This window comes from Leptinotarsa decemlineata, unplaced genomic scaffold (genome assembly GCF_025532065.1).
Source record: "Leptinotarsa decemlineata unplaced genomic scaffold, Ldec_3_MD MMD2_P_RNA_scaffold_2, whole genome shotgun sequence".
NCBI lineage: Eukaryota > Metazoa > Arthropoda > Insecta > Coleoptera > Chrysomelidae > Leptinotarsa > Leptinotarsa decemlineata.
The window spans coordinates 20,280,216-20,300,084 of record NW_027412529.1 but is presented as its reverse complement, the minus strand read 5'-3'; the positions used below and the strand labels follow the sequence as shown (position 1 = coordinate 20,300,084).

Here is a 19,869-nt window from a genome sequence, read left to right as displayed (position 1 = left end):
GAGGTTTCGCCCAGTTCCCCAAGAGGATCGTTCGTGACTGCATATCATCCTGCGGCTATTCAGCTGTCGGCACGATTTCTTACACCTTAGCTTGGGTAGGCTGGTCCACGGTGGCATGTTTTGCAAAGGCATTTGGGGGTTTTAGTTTCCTCACCCTGCTTATTTCTGCCACTGACCAGGAGCCTTTCGAATTAGGAATAGAACGGACATTTTCCTTATCAGGAGTAACGTTTGGAAATTGTGGATAGAAAATAACTTATCAAAATCAACAAATATATTATATTCCCTTCCTTGTTAGATTACACCACTTCAGTAAATCAATGTGAGACACATATGATGGAATTGGCCTATATTTGATGAAAATCTGTAACGTATTCAAGTAACCTTTTATTGTGAGATTTTCACTCGACAGACCACAAAACCACAACACGTGAGTATGTATTAACACGCTAGAGGAAGCTATTGCATAACGAAACACCTGTTCCGATTTTGTGAAAATCTGACGATGAATTGTTATTTGAATAATGTAAAAGATATTGAAGAACGTAGGATTACTTAGCTTCATGAAAATACTCAGGGATATTAATTTCATCAAACTGAATAATACAGTTTACAAGTTTTTCGAGTATTCTCAACATATTGAATAATTTATGAAATGTTATCTTATAGTAATACAAGAATTTTTTCAGGGTTTCTGACGTTGGATGTATCCCTCTTCGCTATCAAACCATCCCATTAATTGTTTTTGGATTATCCATTTTTGTCTGCAGCTATTTTTTCATTAATATGGTAAGTGAAATATACAGGGCTATTCAAATTCGTTTCTGTACATCGGGATCTCGTAAACGATAAGAGATAGAATGTCGGTTGAATTATGGCAAAGTTGCGTGATTTAGAGACCTATTCAATGATGTAAGGAAATGGAATATAGCTCTTTTGGTTCTGGAGATATACAGGAAAAACAAAAAATCCCAAATCATTTGTTCGCCTATATTTTATTTATTCGCAGACATATTGAAAGTCAGTTCACATTTTGCTATTGGCACTTGATGTGGACAGAATATATCCATGAATCTTTCATATAGGGTGTCATCTGACTTGGGCGACCTCCATCTTTAAATTTTCAAATACGGACCTGTATTTTTGTTGTAGTTTTTGGATCGTAGATGTTCACTTCATACTGAGAAATCAAATTCAATTTTATGTTTCGAGATTTTTCGGTAATATTCGACTATAATTGTGTGAATTATTCCCTTTTAAATTACGGCCCTGGAAATTGGTTGACTGAGTTGAATAAACACACAATATCAACTTTCACGTCTCTCTATGTACCGTAGAGTTTTTAGAGAGTTTTTTTTTATTTTTAGGTACCTATTCATATTTTTTTCATTGCTCTTAGCGTTTTCTACAAAGAACTTCGAATAAGAAAACCTTTTATGATTATCTGAAACATATCTACAACAAAAATATATTAAATGTGTTCCGATGAGCAGAAAAAAAATGGTAGCAATAATAACATCCGAAACGAACACTATAATTAAAATGAAAATTGAAATGAAGTAAGTAATTTATATACACAAAAAAATTAATTGTGCAATAAATGTTGGAGTTGGAGTCCTTCCATTTCGAGACAAATAATGGGACAATAAGATGGTCTGCAAGGTCACCAGACCTTACTATTTTAGACTATTTTCTATGGGGGACATTGAAAAATAGGATTTACACTGGCAGAGAGATAGAAAATGTGAAAGACTCGAGATTGAGGATTTTGAATGATTTCGCAACAATGCAGCAAATAAGTGTATTGAGGGCAATAAATAACATGAAAAACCAAGTTTAGAAATGTCTCGAAATGGAAGGACTCCAATTCGAACATTTATTGCGCCAATAATTATTTTGGGTACCTATATAAATTACTTCATTTCAATTTTCATTACAATTATAGTGTTCGTTTCGGATGTTATCATTGCTATCATTCCTTTTTCTGCTTATTAAAACACATATAATATATTTTTGATGTAGATATGTTTCAAATAATCATGAAAGGTTCTCTTATTCAAAGTTCATTGTAGAAAACGCTGAGAGCAATGGAAAAAATATGAACAGGTACCTACCTAAAAAAAATACTCAAAAAACTCTACGATACATAGGGAGACGTGAAAGTTGCTATTGTGGTTTTATTCAACTCAGTAAACCAATTTCCAGGGCCGTAATTCAAAAGGGAATAATTCACACAATTATAATCGAATATTATCGAAAAATCCCGAAATATAAAACTGAATTTGATTTCTCAGTATGAAGTGAACATCTACGATCCAAAAACTATAACAAAACATACAGGTCCGTATTTAAAAATTCAAAGATGGGGGTGGCCCAAGTCAGGTGACACCTTATATGAAAGATACATGGACATTTTCTGATAGCCCACATCAAGTGCCAATAGCAAAATGTGAACTGATTTTCAATATGTCTGCGAATAAAGAAGATATAGGCAAAAATACTATTTGGGTTTTTTTGTTTTTCCTGTATATCTCCAGAACCAAAAGAGCTATATTCGATTTCTTCACATCATTGAATAGGTCTCTAAAATACACAACTTTGCCATAATTCAACCGATACTCTATCTCTTATCGTTTACGAGATCCCCATGTACAGAAACGAATTTGAATAGCCCTGTATATTCATTCTTTTTTGTGATAATACTAATAAGGAGTTCGGTAAAGATATATGAAATACAATTTCTTGATTTACAGCGACTTTATTAAAATATAACTTCGTGGCTCTAGCTACGGCAGACAAATATTCATTGACAAATGTATTGCAATTATCAAAGAGCTCATCGGATATCGGATTCTTCTCGTAGGCCTTCAACCTCGTTTCGACGAGAATCTACTATGGACTTCCTCTATGTCGCGAAGCCTCATTTCAAGATTGGGAATAGCACATTCCAGGTCAAAATTGTCTAAAAAGTTTGAAAATGATGTTAAAGATCTAACCTAACCTAACCTGCGCGCTTACCGCGCAGGTTAGACTTTTTAAACTCAAGAAATGCAATTATACAAATTTAATTGATCAATATGAGGAATACAGGCAAATTATGAACCTGAAGGTAATCGAATATATAGGAATATAGGCAAAAAATTGACTTAACGATACCAACTGGAAGAACAGTAGGTACGGATTTCTGGCGACGGAATCTGAAGGCTGGATGATGAACGGGAACAAGCAACGCAGTTGTCTTATTGGGCAATGGCGGTCGAACAGAAACGGTTGTTGCACTTTCTTAGTGGATGGGCTGATATAGGACCACGCAAATATTAAGAGTGAGTGACTTCTTGAAACTTCACTTGCAGAGCCCGCACTGACTCTTCATTGCACAATTGCGATGTAACAAACAAAAAATACTAGCACTGGAAATCTGTGTAATTTTAAGATATCCAGCTCGAAGGACCAATGTTTGACTTACAATCATTTTACGGCGAGTTTGTTATTCCACAAATGAAATCAGTAATTATATTTCATTCCAAAACTGGTAATTGTGTATAAGAATTGGGAAGTTACTTTATAGGACGGTTACGTAAGAGTCTGGTAATAATAGACTTGTATCAAATTGAGAATACGAGCAATTAATATACTACTATACAAAAATATTCCAAATTTTTTTCACAACAAAAGGCGGGGACTTAGATATGATGAGTTTTGGAGTAGGATGATTTTGGCAAGAAAAATCAGTCAATAGGAAGATAGTAGGCGTACATATTCCTTGAAATCTATTTGATTTTGCATAACTAAATAGCATATCAGTTCTTCCATCATTTGAATACATATTTGATATGTTCATGAAAGTCTGACAGTTCTGAATAGATATTAACAACGCATTCATTTTTCCTGCCATAGAAATCATGCAAAGCCTACGCATTCAAGATGGTAAATGAGATGCTATTTGTTCATACCGAATTATACAACACTCGAATTTTGACAAAAATTGATATTTTCGTTACTTCCATTGTTTTAGGGTACCTACCTGTCGAAATGAATGTGTTGCCTGAATGGGCTTGTTTCATGCTATGGAAAATGATACTGGTTTGCTTATAGACTGATCGAGTTAAGGGTATATTATACTTATCAAGCCTAATCGGTCCCAAAATCTCTTTATATTTGCAGAAAAAAAAATCGAAAAGCAAGAATTTAAATTGGCCGGGTGTCTGTTGTATTGGTTTTTAATATCCAATCACAGATCTGGTGATCCAATTTGACAGACGCCATTTTAGTTGTTATTGTTGTCAACTTGGTGTGGATACAACTGTTACAATTATATAATTACAGAACGTTTTTCTGTAAAAAGTAGGTCACGGCGGGTACATATTTTGGTGCATATTCCGTGTCATTAGTTTACATTCCGAAAAATATTTTTTCAGGTTATTTTTGGATTGATATGTTCTGGAGTAATTCTACATTTCACTGTTTATATTTTTGCTCCTCTTTTCAGTCACCCTACTGCTCCTTGGCCGAGATAAAATAAAAATTGAATCAAAACTTTCCATCCTTCGATAAAAGACAAAGTCTGAAATGAATGTCATATAAATAAAAGGGACCTACTAAATATACCACCTATCGTTTCAATTTTTCATTCCTCATTTCGGTACCAAAGTATTGCAAATTTTCCAAGTAAAATTCATCGATCATTTCAAAATCGACCATTGGTAAGTTGTCGGGAGTCAGCTTTAACAAAACTAGGATCAACACTCATTTTGAAATTATTTTAACAAAAATACGAAGTGTGTGGAAAAAATTGACATAAGAAAGAGCATATTGTCACATACACTACAGAGGGTGCTGACTGACTGGATGACAATATGGCTAATATACCAGTAATGTTGAATTTCTAATTTTTTGGTGGGTGGCATGAATGCATAATCGATATATTTTATCAGGTTTCATGAGCATTCAAAAACAATTTGAAAATACTGCTCGTTTAATTCTATTTAGAATTATAATTAGATATAACTTGTACTAGTTTATCAGTTTCTCAAGGCAAATATTATTGTCCATTTTTATGCTTAATTCGTGGATTCGAGCGATTTTATTACCGTATATTTATTTGTTTGCTGGCTTCATTCTTAGAAAAATGAATAAATAATTACAGAAAATTTTAATTGATCGTTCATTTACGATCAATGAAGTACCCATATCACAATTTATTGGTTTATTTGGCATTGAAAATGTATGTCATATCGGATCCATTCTGCTTGTTTTTGCAACATTGACTTTCAACTTTTTCTTAGCTGACAGCTCGTGTAGGAACAATTCGTTTTTTCATGGAGTTTAGTTTGTGTATGTTTTGAAAGTGTTTTAGAGATATATTTGAATATTATTATGATGCATTCTTGTGCTGATTTTAATGGTGCAGAAAGGCACAAGAAAACAGAAAGCGCATTGGTTTATAAGTGAGTTATTTCATATACTGTTTAGGTTCCCAGAGGATAAAATGATGAGAAAAAAATGGGTGAAAGTATTGAAAAGACAAAACTAAAATCCTTCTACTCTTCCAAGATTTTATAGAAATCATTTAAAAAGTGACTATAAATGAAAGGGAATGAAAATATTGAATTTGATGACAGAGTTTTTTATTTCAACTTCAAGTATTCTCCACAGATAGTATTATTTGGAGTTAATCCTGTTACTGAAAGTATGAAACAAAATTAATTGAATTTTATCATATGATTAATGGTATTATTACCTCAGAAGCTTTTGTTGGATCAGTTCGAGTACAATCAATTCTGTCTATACTTGACCTCATTCAACCTTCCTCTCAAGTTTGGGAAGATTCAACAGATTACCCAAGCGAGCCTATAACGTTTGAATTTAGGAGCTATATTAGAAAGAATTATGTATGTAGGAATAGTTTTTTTTTATAATAAATTGCAGTTGTACAGATTGAGGATTGAAGAATAAATTGAAAATTTGAAATGATTATTCAATCCAGTTTGCTATATTTTTTGATTTTCATATCTGTATATTATTAAATAATGCATAAAATCATAGTTTAGGTGAATATTTTGTGGTTTATAGACTTTGTGTACTGATTTTAGATATAGAACTTATTTGCAAACATGATTTTTCGTGTACATTTTATTCCATCTGGAGAATTTTCCATTAAGTGAAATGTTAACGGGTTTATATACACTTCCATAATCAACTTGATAATTATAAGCTTCATAAATTTTACGATTTGCCAATGTTGATTATTTTTATTGTTCCTATTGGTCAATCGAACAAGAAGCGGGAATAGGGACGTGACGTCATCACCCTACCACATTCGATTTTTAATAATTGATTACGGGAAAACTATGGTACTTAGAGAGATGAAACAAAGTGCACTGTTTTTCAATTTAAAATTTCTATCGAGTGAACTATAAACCAAAAATCATGAAACACGTCCATTATATTTTGACGAAATCAAAACAATTTACAAAAGAAATAACGACAGGACCGTAATTTGAAATTGATGTCACTGATGATGGCAGTTATTTCGAACACTATAAAAATATCAAATGTGATATACTTACCCTTGGATTGTGAATTTATTGCTTTATCAATATCTATGATGAAACCGACAGGTCCGAATTTCAAAACAATAGTTGATGGTGGCCATGTTGACAAGAAACGTTTTATCGGATATTTATTATTACATCGTCATAGTACACTTCGAATAAAATAACATTTCCCTTTTCATGTTTTGATATTCTCAGAAATAACAATTCCATTCGAACAAACTAAAAAAAGCATTTTTGGTTTTTCCCGTATAACTCGAGAAGGGCGAGAGTTCCCTCATTTAATCGTCTTCGTATCTGTTACGGTTTAGAATATAGCAATGTCACTACATAATAAAAGAAACAATCTCTATATACACTCGCTTTTTTATTTTTTATTCACGACAAATATGTCAGATATCGAAAAAATTCAAGATTTCATTAAGCCATTTCTTTGCTTTAACGTTATTTCTTCCCATCAAGAAGCAGTGTAATCAAAACACGAAATTGATCTTGATTCTTGATTTTGAAAATAACAAAAGTAGTGTCACTCTCAGCATAATAACTCACAAACTTATGACTGGAATATTATGAAATTTCAAAAGCTTCCTTTTGAACATCAGTACCAACTGAAAAAACGGTGAAAGCTATAAATCTAGCACCATCTATATGTTGGGCCCGAGACTTTTCAGCCCAGGTAGTATATTCAAACAGGCATTATCTCTTTGATTTAGAAAAAGAAGTGTTACATTTTGGAAAATATAATATGATGTATGATATAAATAGTCAACGTGGAGTTCAATGCCAATAATTTGTAATGTTGAGAGTTGTTTTTATTTTGTAGGAAATCAGCCCCGCCAGCAATTTCAGAATGTACTTCACTTTGCTGTCTTGGTTAATCTTCATTAATACATTATGTTCATGTGGACAGGAGTTAACTGATGAAGTAAGATTTTTATTATAATTCAATATATGTTATATTTGAGATCAACTGTGAGAAATGGAACAAAAGTACCCAATCTGAATAAAATAAAAACTAATATACAAATATGTATTTAAAAAAATTTGCTTAGTTTTATGTTAGTAATATGGTGAATAAAACACTTTAATATGCAGTAGGAATTCCCGCTATTATTAACAGAAATGCTGATCATTGCAATTTCTGTATCTTGTCCGTTTATTTTCAGCAACAATTTTTGCTGAACGTTTGAGTGGGAGTGATTCGTGACTACCTAATTGGCCTTTTTTTTCTACCAGCAAGATATAAAGATGAATCCTACATATTCTATACTTTTTGCGGGATAATTTACCAATTTTGTTAGAAGAAGTGCTTATACATGTGATTGACAATATTTGGTTGTGCACGACGGGGCTCCATATCATTTTAGTGTTCTTGCTCGTCAGCATCTCAATAACACCTACCCTAATCGCTGTATTGGAAGTGCAGGACCTCAAAATTGGCCAGCTTGCAGTCGTGATATGAATCTTGTAGTTTTTTATTCATGGGATCATCCAAAGGGTTTTGATTATAAAACTCCCGTACTAGATGTGAATAGATTGATGAATCAAATAATGTCATAAGGTATTTTTGAACGTATCAAACAATTAATGAAGAATCGATTGCATTCGTGTATTTCATCAGAAGGTGGACATTTTGGTCATTTACTTCAAAGTCGCAATTGTTCATTATTTACGTTTGATCTTTATTTTGTTACCCATGAATAGTTTTGAGAAGTGATTTTTTTTCTCGAAAACGAAGTTTGTGATATTGATGACTTATTTATTTTGTGGTAATCCATCTCCAATTAAATACTTTGTCTAATTTCCACATACTTAATGTATTGATATTAATACGACCAAGGTTTCGGTTTTTACACCATTCTCAAGTATTCTAACACTACTGACCTGAGAGAAATATCGGAGTATATATCCGAGAGTAGGTAATAAACATTCATTAATACCAACTCCATAAACTTATGATGCACTGTTTGCAACCTTTGGTGTAGTAATAAATATTACTGGAGTTACTCCAGTACTCCAGTAATATTCAACTCCATAAACTTCAAACTGTGATTAATTGTATTGTCATCTTTATAAATTCAAAAGTGGAGACCTACACTAATCTGTTTGTTCGTTAAGGGTTCTATATTTTGAGTTTTTAATTGATTTATTGATTTCCATGGCTTCCAACAAATTCATTTTCCTTTCTTTACTACATGTATGTAAGATTTTGAGGTTTTTCTTACTCATTTTGTGGTTTGTTTCTTGTAGATGTTCGTACATAGAAGATTTTTTGTCTACACCGACGTGTTTACAGAGTCTTATTTCGAAATTTCTACCAGTCTGGCCTGTATATACCTACTGCAGAGCATTCACTACATTCTATTCTATACATGCCATATTTCATCATTCTGTCACGTCTAGGTTTTGCATTAAATTTGATTTTGCCCAGATTATTTTTACTTATGGAAGATGTCATTATGTTGAATTTGGAAAAGTAATTTTGAATATCTACTGAAAGTTTCCCTGAGTAATTAATGCTGCTATATTTGTTTGTATTCTGTTCTTTGATGTATGGGTACAGTTCTCCCATATTAGTTTTATGGGTTTGACCTATAATAATCTTTTCAATTAAGGACACAGGTACCTGGTTTTCGACCGCTATTTGTTTGATGACTTTCAGTTTATTCTGAATATTCTGTTCAGGTAAAGGGATTGTGACTGCTCTGTGTGTCATGGACCTTAAAGTTGCTAATTTATGTGAGGTTGGACAGAGAGAGTCGAAGGGGATCGTACAATATGTAAATGTATTCTTTCGATAGATATTAAATTGAAAACCGTTGTTGATTTTTAAAATTTATGATGCACTGTTTGGAACCTTTGGTGTAGTAATGAATATTACTGGAGTTTTTTCCTAACACCGAATCGTTATTTTCAACACCTCATTACGTGTTTCGATCACCAAGTGATCATCTTCAAAGAGGAAGATTAAAACCGATTTTATCTTCCCCTTTCTCTTCTTTAATATTCATCTTTGAAGATGATCACTTGGTGATCGGAACACGTGTCGAGGTATTCAAAAATAACGATTTGGTGTTGGGAAAAAACTCCAGTAATATTCAATTTTTAAAATATTCAAATCCAAGAAGTTAAGCTCATTGTTTTGTTCCATTTCTACAGTGAATTTAATTTTGCTGTGTAAACTATTGAGGAAGTTCAAAAATTGGCTAATTTGTCTGTTAGAACCATCAAAGCCCACTAGTATGTCATCAACATATCTGTACCAAAAAACGATATGTTTCTGAGACAGGGGGTTGTTGAGGATGAGGGTATTCTCTAGTCTGTCCATGAAGATATCTGCTAGTATGGGGCTTAATGGTGAGCCCATAGAGAGATCTGAGTTTTGTGAATGAAATTTATTGTTGAATTTGAAAAAGTTTTGTGTCAGACATGTATTTAAGAGATTGCAGAATTTGTGAGTTATATACGGGTTAGTATTATATTTATCTAGTATGTTTTTTACAAGAGGAAGGCATTCCTTTGTTGGAACGCTAGAAAACATGTTTTTTACGCCAAAAGATATTAGTTTTATATTATTTTTGATATTCATATTGGACAACTCATTAGCTAGGTCTACTGAATTTAAATCTGTATTGGATAGAGTGAATTTTGTGAGATCTCTGAACTTTGAACTTAAAACTTTTGACAACTTACTTTTGATACAACTGGTCTGTTCGGGTTTCCTTCTTTGTGTATTTTGATCAGTTCATACATTTCCAAAGGCGAGGGGTTCATGCATACTGTCTTCTTTATATCCCATGATGTGGAGAATATCATAGTTGATTCTTTTATAATTCTCTTAACTTGTTGTAAGTATGTTTTGGTAGGATCCTTTCTTGGGATGGTGACATCTAATGTGCCCACTACTTCTTGCATTTTAGAGAGATAATCTTGTTCTTCTAGGCATACGATGTTGTTCTTCAGCATTCTTCAAAATAATCTCTAGAAAATCAATGAGTTTGTTCCATAATACCTGTTTTATTTTGATGTTTTGTGATTTTATATTATTGAGTATCAAGTTCTTGTTACAATACTGTATAATTTCGAGTAATTTTCGGTGTTGACAAAAAATAAAAATAACTTATCACCAAAAACTTTGAAAATTATTTCACTCTTCAAAAAAATTTTCCGTGGCTAACACCATAGTTGTGTAATTCGTAATATTACAGGCTCTGAAAATGAACCGTCGTATACAGGATGCTGTCTATTTATCGTTTCAGCAAAATTTTTTTTTTCGTAGTCCCCAAAAAAATAAAACTCTAGTCAGATGGCCATGACTTCAAATCTAGATGTATTTTTCAATGCTGAACAATTTTTCCGAATAATATTTGCCGAAATTTTTCAAAATAAGATTACTTTACTCTTGTCTCAAAATCAAGGCTCCTCGTATATTATGTGTCTTTTACTGTATTTAGTAAGTGCATGTTCAGTTTTAGGGGATGCACAAACTTTTATCAAAAATAACTTTTTGTGGAAAAGACCTTAATTAATAAGTTTCCCATATGGTGCATACTTTGGGGATGACACTGCCAAGCATATCTAAACTATATACATCAACAAAATCAATTTATAATAAAAAATAAGTGGGAAAATAAACTGTTGCGGTTGGGAAATATGGTATGTGCCGAAATTTACTGAAAAAAAGTATTTTTCCAGGCAGAAAAATTGTATTGGAATTTATGTCAGTGTCACTGGGAAGATTGGAATAATAAAAATAGAAGAATTCTACTGCTAATGCTTGTGAAATACAGCAACCCTTGGACTCTCAGTATAGGCTTTGTTGTGAACAAAAAACTAATGGTAAAGGTGGGTATAGTATATTTTGTTTGATATGAATAAAAACGATACGAATCACCTTACCTCCCGAATCACCGTATTATAATTTTTAATGCAAAAATTATATGTCCTGTCAGATGTGAAATATCAATAATGATATTTTATGACCCCTGCAATGATTGTTTGGTACTGAAATATACACTATAAGGGGGGGCCAACCTGCGACTTGCGAGCCATATGCGGCTCTTTGAAAGATTATTTGTTGCTCTTGATAAATGTATCCCAGTCCCTTTTCATTTTTGTGCTATTATAATTTAAAAAACGTATTTCTGTTTCATATGTTTTCCAAAATGTCTTTCAAATAACTGACAACAAATATGAAAGACTAAGTGCAACGTTGCAGAATTATACGATGACGAGTGCTTACAAGACTTAATGTTTTTGACTGATGTCATGAAACATTTGCAAACACTGAATTCACAATTGCAGGGGAAAGATAAAATAATATTCAATTTCTCAAAGTAAATATTTTGTTTTCAAACTAAATTACAACTTTTTCAAAAATACATTGAAAATGAAACATTTTGTCATTTTCCTCGAATTTATTTTTTTCCAATACTAAACAAAAATAACTCAACGATTATATAAAAAAACTGGAAGGAGTATTGACTTAAAACTTCGTGAAACATTCAATTTTTCTTTGGGATAGATACGACAACTGAAATTTGTAGAAATGATGGCTCTGTCCGAAAATGTACTGTAAAATCTACTAGAAAACTAGTACCTACTATTTTATAAACTTGTTCTAGATATCATAAAAAAAATGTAAATCATCAAGTTCACAATGAAATATGTTGAAAATGCAGGAAATGAGTTTGAGGTAAAAAAGTGACCGAGGTGACAGAGGTTTTCGATCGATTGATGATAGTTGTGGGTATTTGCTACTTGCATGTTTATGGAGAAAATGGATGAAACAATCAATATTGGATCAAGATTGGATATTGATAAAATCATAACCATTGGTATCATTGATGAAAACATTACCTCAATCTCTAATCTCAGTATGAAAGTTCATAGTAACCCATATTATTGGTGATTAATTTCTATTTCAATTTTTCAATTATTCAATGATTACTCAGTTTATTTACAATTTTCACTATAACATTGTATTGATAAATAACCTTCTAACTACCTCACCCAAAAAACATATCTTTCCAACTTGTTTTGCAAAAAACGGCAAATTAAGTTTTTATTCAACAAAAAAAGTATCGACGGACACTTATCATTTAAAATAATAGTCCGGGAGGTAGCATTACAAATAAAAAAGTCATAGTGAGCCGGCTGATAATAAAGTTTTTGCAGACTTTGACAATAGGCTGTATTATTGTTTACAAAACAACGGAACCCACTTCGAACATTTACTTAATTGACATTTTTAATAAATTTGTAGTTCAACAAAAACCTCATTAAATATTCAATTCAGACCAAAGTTTCACAATTATTGCTTCACCCTGTACAATTATCATTCATACCGATGAATAGCATTTTTTATAGTCTTTTCAATGATGTATCATAAGTAGGGGTTTGCAATTTGAACTTTTTGAGTTTGGTGGGTGGGGCCTAGGGGGTTGATGGAGGTGAGTTCTCTTTCATGTCACTTCAGTTCTCCCTTACTATCCTAGAAACGGTTTCAAGCAGTTTTCGATATCAGAATTCGTTCGTGAGATATAGCCCATTGTAAGTTTTAAAATTGACACACTGTATGTAACTCTCAAATTTCCGATCCTTCAACATGACGACGAGCTGGTCACATGATGAAAAAGTGTATTGGACAGTATTCAAAATATTATAATTATTGAACGTTATATATTCCATATAATGGATTCGTCATGATTATTTCTGTGCAGACTCATAAATACAATAATGCCCCAGTTTGTCAGAAGATATCAAAATTTTTTTCAGATGAGTATCTGCAAGAATTTTGATTTTGAATGCTTTTTTCGACAGGTGTCAAACGTTTCGTTTGTATTCATTTCAGTAAATTATTGTTAACAAATAATCTGGGAGTCATTTTTTTTATAGAGATATTTCAATTTCGACACACCTTTTTGTCTTTTATTTTCGCTCAGCTGAAGTTTGTTTTTTATATTTTATGGTTGACTGTTTATCAAAGATGAAAAATAGATTGAAATTAACTTTCATAATACCATAATACCTCAACAATGATAACTCTTAAAAGTTGAACCCGAGAATACCTTCATTCTCAGGTTGAACCTTGTAACTTGTTTATGTCTAGCAGAAACAATTGAACGTTAGTATTGCGAGAATTGAGAAGTGTTATTTTCACCATATACAGTGTGTCAATTTGAAAACTTCCCACCCTCAATATCTCCCTTCCAGTACATAATATGAAAAAATGGTCAGACAGGTCAACTTTATTTGCAAGGGGGACACTCTGAATGAATATTTTCAACCCTCGGGGTTCAACCCCCTAGGAGGGGTGGATGTTACCCTCAGAATTTCAAATGGAAAGGGGGGTCAAGTGGCACATCATTTTGAAGGGCATTCAATTCTCTTGCCAATGATACCTTTTTCATTAGTTTTTGATGAGCAGTTTTTGAACAATAACGTTCCAAACGAACGGTGATTAGAAGTGAATAAGAATAAATGATTAAAACTCGCCCACACTAGATGTTTGGTATTCAGGTTGGTATTCAAAACAAATGATTGTAATGGACTATTGGAAAAGGTGAGCATCGTACTAGGTAGCATCGTTCCAACCCTTGAGTAATATTCGAATTCGTGGATGTGAGAGGAATGTAGAACTACTTAGTTAACGAAATACGCATCGAGTGCAAACAAAAAATACTAAATTGCAAAAAACAAATTTCAACCATCTTGTTACGCTTTATCTGATAATATGTTCAAAATGTTGTCCATTCTGCTCTAAACAGTAATACAGTCTGTTTTCGAACTCCTCTCGAACATTTTGGAAAACTTCACCACTAATTGACCGGCATGCTGCTGTAATTCGTCCTTTGAGGTCATCCATATCAGTGGGCTGTGTTTTATAAACGACAGATTTGAGATATCCCCAAAGAAAAAAATCTAATGGAGTCAAATCCGGTGATCTCGGTGGCCACTCAATTGATCCCCTTCTGCCAATCCATCTCTCCCGGAATCGCTCGTTCAACCATTGTCGGACGGGGCGAAAATAATGAGGTGGCGCACCGTCCTGTTGGAAATGTAACAAATCTTTCTGCAACAGTAAATTACCGTGTGCATCAATTTGAGTTTCGAGCTCGTGAGTTATAAGTGGATCGATAGGTGCTTGAAGCATATCTAGGTACAGATCACCATTCAAGTTTTCTTCAAAAAATAAAGGTCCGATAATGGCATTTCCAAGAATACCAGCCCAAACATTAACTTTTTGTGGGTGTTGTGTATGTCCTTCTCGAAAATTGTGAGGGTTTTCGTCACTCCAATAGCGACAATTTTGCCTATTAACATTGCCATTCAGGAAAAATGAACATTCATCACTGAAACAGATATTGAACAGAAGATTAGGTAAAGCATTGATTCGAAGAGTCATGATTTCACAGAATTCTATTCTTCTGTCATAATCATCCTCATGGAGCTCGTGGAGAATCTGCATTTTATATGGATGAAATTTGTGCATTTTCAGTGCTTTCCTTACAGTCTCGTGTGACATTCCCGTCTGTTCTGCTACTGATCGTAAGGAGCTAGTCGGCTCTGCAGCAAATGTTCCCAACACCTCAATTTGAGCATCCTCATTCAGTACTCTGGGGTTATTCCTTTTTTTATTCTTCACCGAACCAGTTTCGGAAAACTTTGTCACCAAATCAAGCACATACCGGTGACTTATATTAAGATTTGGATTTCTTTCATTAAAAAGAGATGCCGCCCTTCGTGCGCACTTGCCCACCTCTCCATAAATAAAAATTATTTCAATTCGGTCTTGGATAGTGTAAACCATTCTTACAATTTATACACATTCTAAGGTATCGCTGATCAGCTCAACAAATGAAACTGAAATGATAGTACTACCAAATGGCTTGAATGCGATGAACACCTTTTTTGCTCAAAAAAAGATTCTTTTTATAGCAGAAGTAACAAAAAAGGGATAAGAGTTTTAAATCCGATAATAAACCCAAATGAAAGTCACCGAAATCAGATAACTAATTAATGTAAATTTTTTGAGGCTTGTCTAATTTTACCCCTGATGGAAAGTTGAAAAGCTGACCCGTCATCACAAGTTTTACTTATAAGAGAGTCAATAAATTGTATTTCTTTGCATACTAACTTGATAACCAGGCATTTTAGTATAGGCCAATTCTAATTACTTCTATTAGTTTAGAACTACATTTTCGGATACTGCTGATCGGAAAATAATAAATGAGGGCACCGTCGGCAAGCGAATTGAATGCCCTTCAAAATGATGTGCCACTTGACCCCCCTTTCCATTTGAAATTCTGAGGGTAACATCCACCCCTCCTAGGGGGTTGAACCCCGAGGGTTGAAAATATTCATTCAGAGTGTCCCCCTTGCAAATAAAGTTGACCTGTCTGACCATTTTTTCATATTATGTACTGGAAGGGAGATATTGAGGGTGGGAAGTTTTCAAATTGACACACTGTATATTCAATTCAAATGAATTCACACATATAATAAAAGCCGAAACTGTAGAACATAGAAGGAGCAAGATTTTAATATAATATTTCCTGCTCACACAAAACTACAGTTATTTCAACTAAAATAATTTGTTGTATTGATAGCTCTCAGACATCAAATATTCATTCAAAACCTAACCTGAAAAATACATCATTAATTCACCCAGTAGCTTCACTGATTTTACATACTGAAGAATTACATTTGGTTTTCTTTTTCAGATATACAGATTGGGAAACGCTTTAGTGTCGTACTTCATATACACTCTTCGATAATTCAATATTCAATTTATTCATCTGTGAAAAATAAAACATATTGGAATTTCTATAATTATGTCGATGAGTCAAGAAAAATACGAATGAAGATATCAGAGGAAAAAACATGTGTGCATTTCGGGAGGCCCGACAGGAATGATAACTTGAACTAATTTAGGTTGAACTATTCAATATTGAAATTGTTCAACTTGAGGAAAGCTTAGGTTATCACTGAAAGTTTATGTATAATAATATGATGATGTATGAAGAAGTTATTTATCAACGAAATCTTTTATTGATTATTTTGTGTATGTACATATATTATAGCTATCATAATTGTTACTTCTGTAGGATTAAATAATGATACTAATAATGTACATACACAAAACTAGTATCATCATGACTTCGTAGGTACGTGCGGCAGGTACCCAACGGAAAAATAACAACTAACCCAGCTAATGCCGCGCAGATAAATGAAGTAAAACCATTAGGCACATGTGCAACATATTCGATTCGGAAGATTGGTCGCAAGTTATTTTCCACTATGGAAAGCAGATATCAATTTCGTTTGGTACATACGACCAACCGATAGACCGGTTTCGGGGTGCTTGCCCCTTTGTTCATTTTATTTTTCGTTTATGGTTAAGCATTGTGGATAAAATTTGATATTGTCCTGTAAATGGGTAACTGTTGGACAATAAATCCATTATTATTATTATTATTATTTTCACCGTAGTGTGCGCTGGTCAGGCCCTACATTCGGGAGGGCGCGCCAGCATTATCAACCAATGACCACTCCCCACACCGTGGGGTAAGTGATCATTGGGTCCGAGAATCATGTGTACTGAGCATGCGCAGTGAACCAAGAATGACAGCCTTCGGAAAGTGTGCGGCTAAGATTTCTGCCTTAGTGCGGCAAGCCGGTATGATTATGATTTATTATTATCATTATTATTATTATCATCAGTACCAGGCATGGTCTTTTCATGGTTTAGTCGTATCGACCAAACGAAATTAATTTCTGCTTTTCATAGTGAAAAATAGCTTTCGACGAATCATCCATATCGAAAACGTTGCACAGGTGCCTGATGGTTTTACATCCACCCTCTGCGCGGCATTAGCTGGGTTGCTTTTCCGTTGGGTATCTACCACACGTACCTACAAAGTCGTAGGTCTACTTAAGAGGAAAGAGGAAACCATCCACTGGTGTTCATATGACAGATTGGGTTTTTCACATATCTGAACACATTATCAGCAATTCAATAATTTTGTTATACCTACATAAAATTCATTATGATAATTTATTTCACAATTCTCCCAATATTGATGTATTTTACTTAAATCGTGTTTCACTAATTCACTTTACATCATTTATATATTCAACTTTCATTTAGATGTCACATTTTTAAAGTGTAATCATACCTTAGTATGTGGTGCCACAGCCAAGCAACACTCAAGTTATTCAGCAACAGGGCTATGGTTTGGGTCACAGATCATACATTTATTTGTTTGACGTTAAATGTCAAAAGAATTTGAGCTTTGTCATTGGCTGGGACTACACATGTATGAATTAATTGCATGTCATATGTCATCCTCAAAATTTGATATTTCCGCATGATCCTCCTCAATGAACAACAGGTGGTTTTCTTCTTTAAAAAAATGAAATATCAGTCATGATGCGAATTATTTGTGTTTGTCTTGAACATGCCGAGGTTATTTTTTGGTCTCTACATCTATATTTGTTGTGTCAACATTTTAATCTTCCTGTCGCCTTACCTCACATACACTGTGATTTTTTGACTAATCTCTCTTTATAGATATAATCTGTTTCATCAGCCATATTGTAGAATCCCTGATGATGGTAATGAAAATTGTCGAAAGCATGAAATCTGTGTTATGAGAGGACAGTCTCAATGTTGTGTTGGATTTATATTGTTCACAATTGTTTAGTATTACAAGTAATACAAAATATCAAGTAATCGTTAACTTAATATGTATATATGTGTTAACACACATATACGTCATTGCTTCTATGATTTATTCACAACGATATTCTTACAGATTGTGAATAATGTAATACCACGGAAGCAGAACTGCCTGTGTGTGGATATACATACATATATGAGGATAATATAAAGTAATATAACAATATAAACAATCAGAGTAATATGAGAGGTCACAATTCGAAAAAAAACATGCTTAACTAATTTATATGTAAAATTTATGTAAATGTATGGGTCACTATATAAAAAACTATCAAAATAGTATAGTATGTTCATATAGAGTTAGTATGTTTTGAAAATGTGAGTTTCTTTTCATGAAAATTATCATGAACAATTGATATAGTAATTATTAAAATCGTTGTTTTTCTTTCATGTTTTTTTTTCTCAGTTTTTGGTAATGCTAAAGATATATAGAAATTCATAATATAGACGCTGCGGCCTGGATTTGTTATTGATGAATCGTATTATATTATATTATTCAACCTTCCATTAGGAGATTCTGTAATGTTTTGAGGAACATCGTTTGCTTGTTTCATCAAATTTTTGATAATCACTTCCAAAATCGGTGATAGTTTTAGGTTATATGCCCACTGTCAGCATATGTCTATCGAACACTAAACACTGAGTCAAGCGAAGACAAGAGAGAGTAGCGTCTGTCCGACAAAAGAGGAGGAGCCTGCCTGCCGCTGCCGTATGCGTGAAACTAGGTCCGTAACGAGTTATATTACGTTACGAGGCGACACACCCTTCTATAGGAAGTCATCACTTTAAAAAGTGATTGAAAGTTTTTGAAATAATATTTCGATGAGTTTTACAAAAAAAATGCATCAACCATATTCATTGAAATTTATAACGTATTTCTCTTTTGAATAAATATAATTTAAGATAAGCAGTCCGATAATATCGGACATAGAAACTTTTCTTGTGAACACGAGATCTATCAACTGAAACCACAAATGTGCGGTTGGCTGCTGTTGGTGGCTCCGTGCATTTGTATTTTTATCTTTTGGTAACCAAGTGTTGCCCATCTTTACACTTGGCTGCACCATACTGATGATGGGCCAAAAGCCCGAAACACGTGTCTATGGTTTGCCACTTTCATGAGTGCTATGTCCGATATTAACTTCTGTTTCTATATCAAGACACTCAATAACTTTCATATTTGTATATATATATATATATATATATATACATATATATATATATATATATATATATATATATATATATTTTGATTGATGCAACAAATTTTCCTTTATTTTGAGAATTTCAATATTAAATTCTACAAAAAGGATTTGAAGCTTTATATCTTCTATTGATTATGTGCGAGTGCTTTCGACAGTTAGTAGTACTGTCATCTTCTAGGCACCCTCAAACTGATGACAGTACTACCAACTGTCGAAAGCGCTCGCAGATAATTAATAGAAGATATAAAGCTTCAAATCCTTTTTGTAGAATTTAATATTGATATATATATATATATATATATATATATATATATATATATATATATATATATATATATATATATATAGTGTGACCCATTTTTAATGG

General features: G+C 33.1%; 1 long non-coding RNA gene across 2 annotated transcripts; it reads left to right on the top strand.

The window, feature by feature from the left end:
* The first annotated feature begins 658 nt into the window (after positions 1-658).
* On the top strand, positions 659-18,291 carry LOC111512136 (uncharacterized). Of its 2 annotated transcripts, none has more exons than XR_012468012.1 (4): positions 659-789; positions 7,378-7,479; positions 11,250-11,399; positions 16,280-18,291. It is a non-coding gene; the product is annotated as an uncharacterized lncRNA (long non-coding RNA). The 2 variants fall into 2 exon arrangements; XR_012468013.1 differs by lacking the exon at positions 659-789 and adding an exon at positions 5,334-5,447.
* Positions 18,292-19,869: the final 1,578 nt, after the last annotated feature.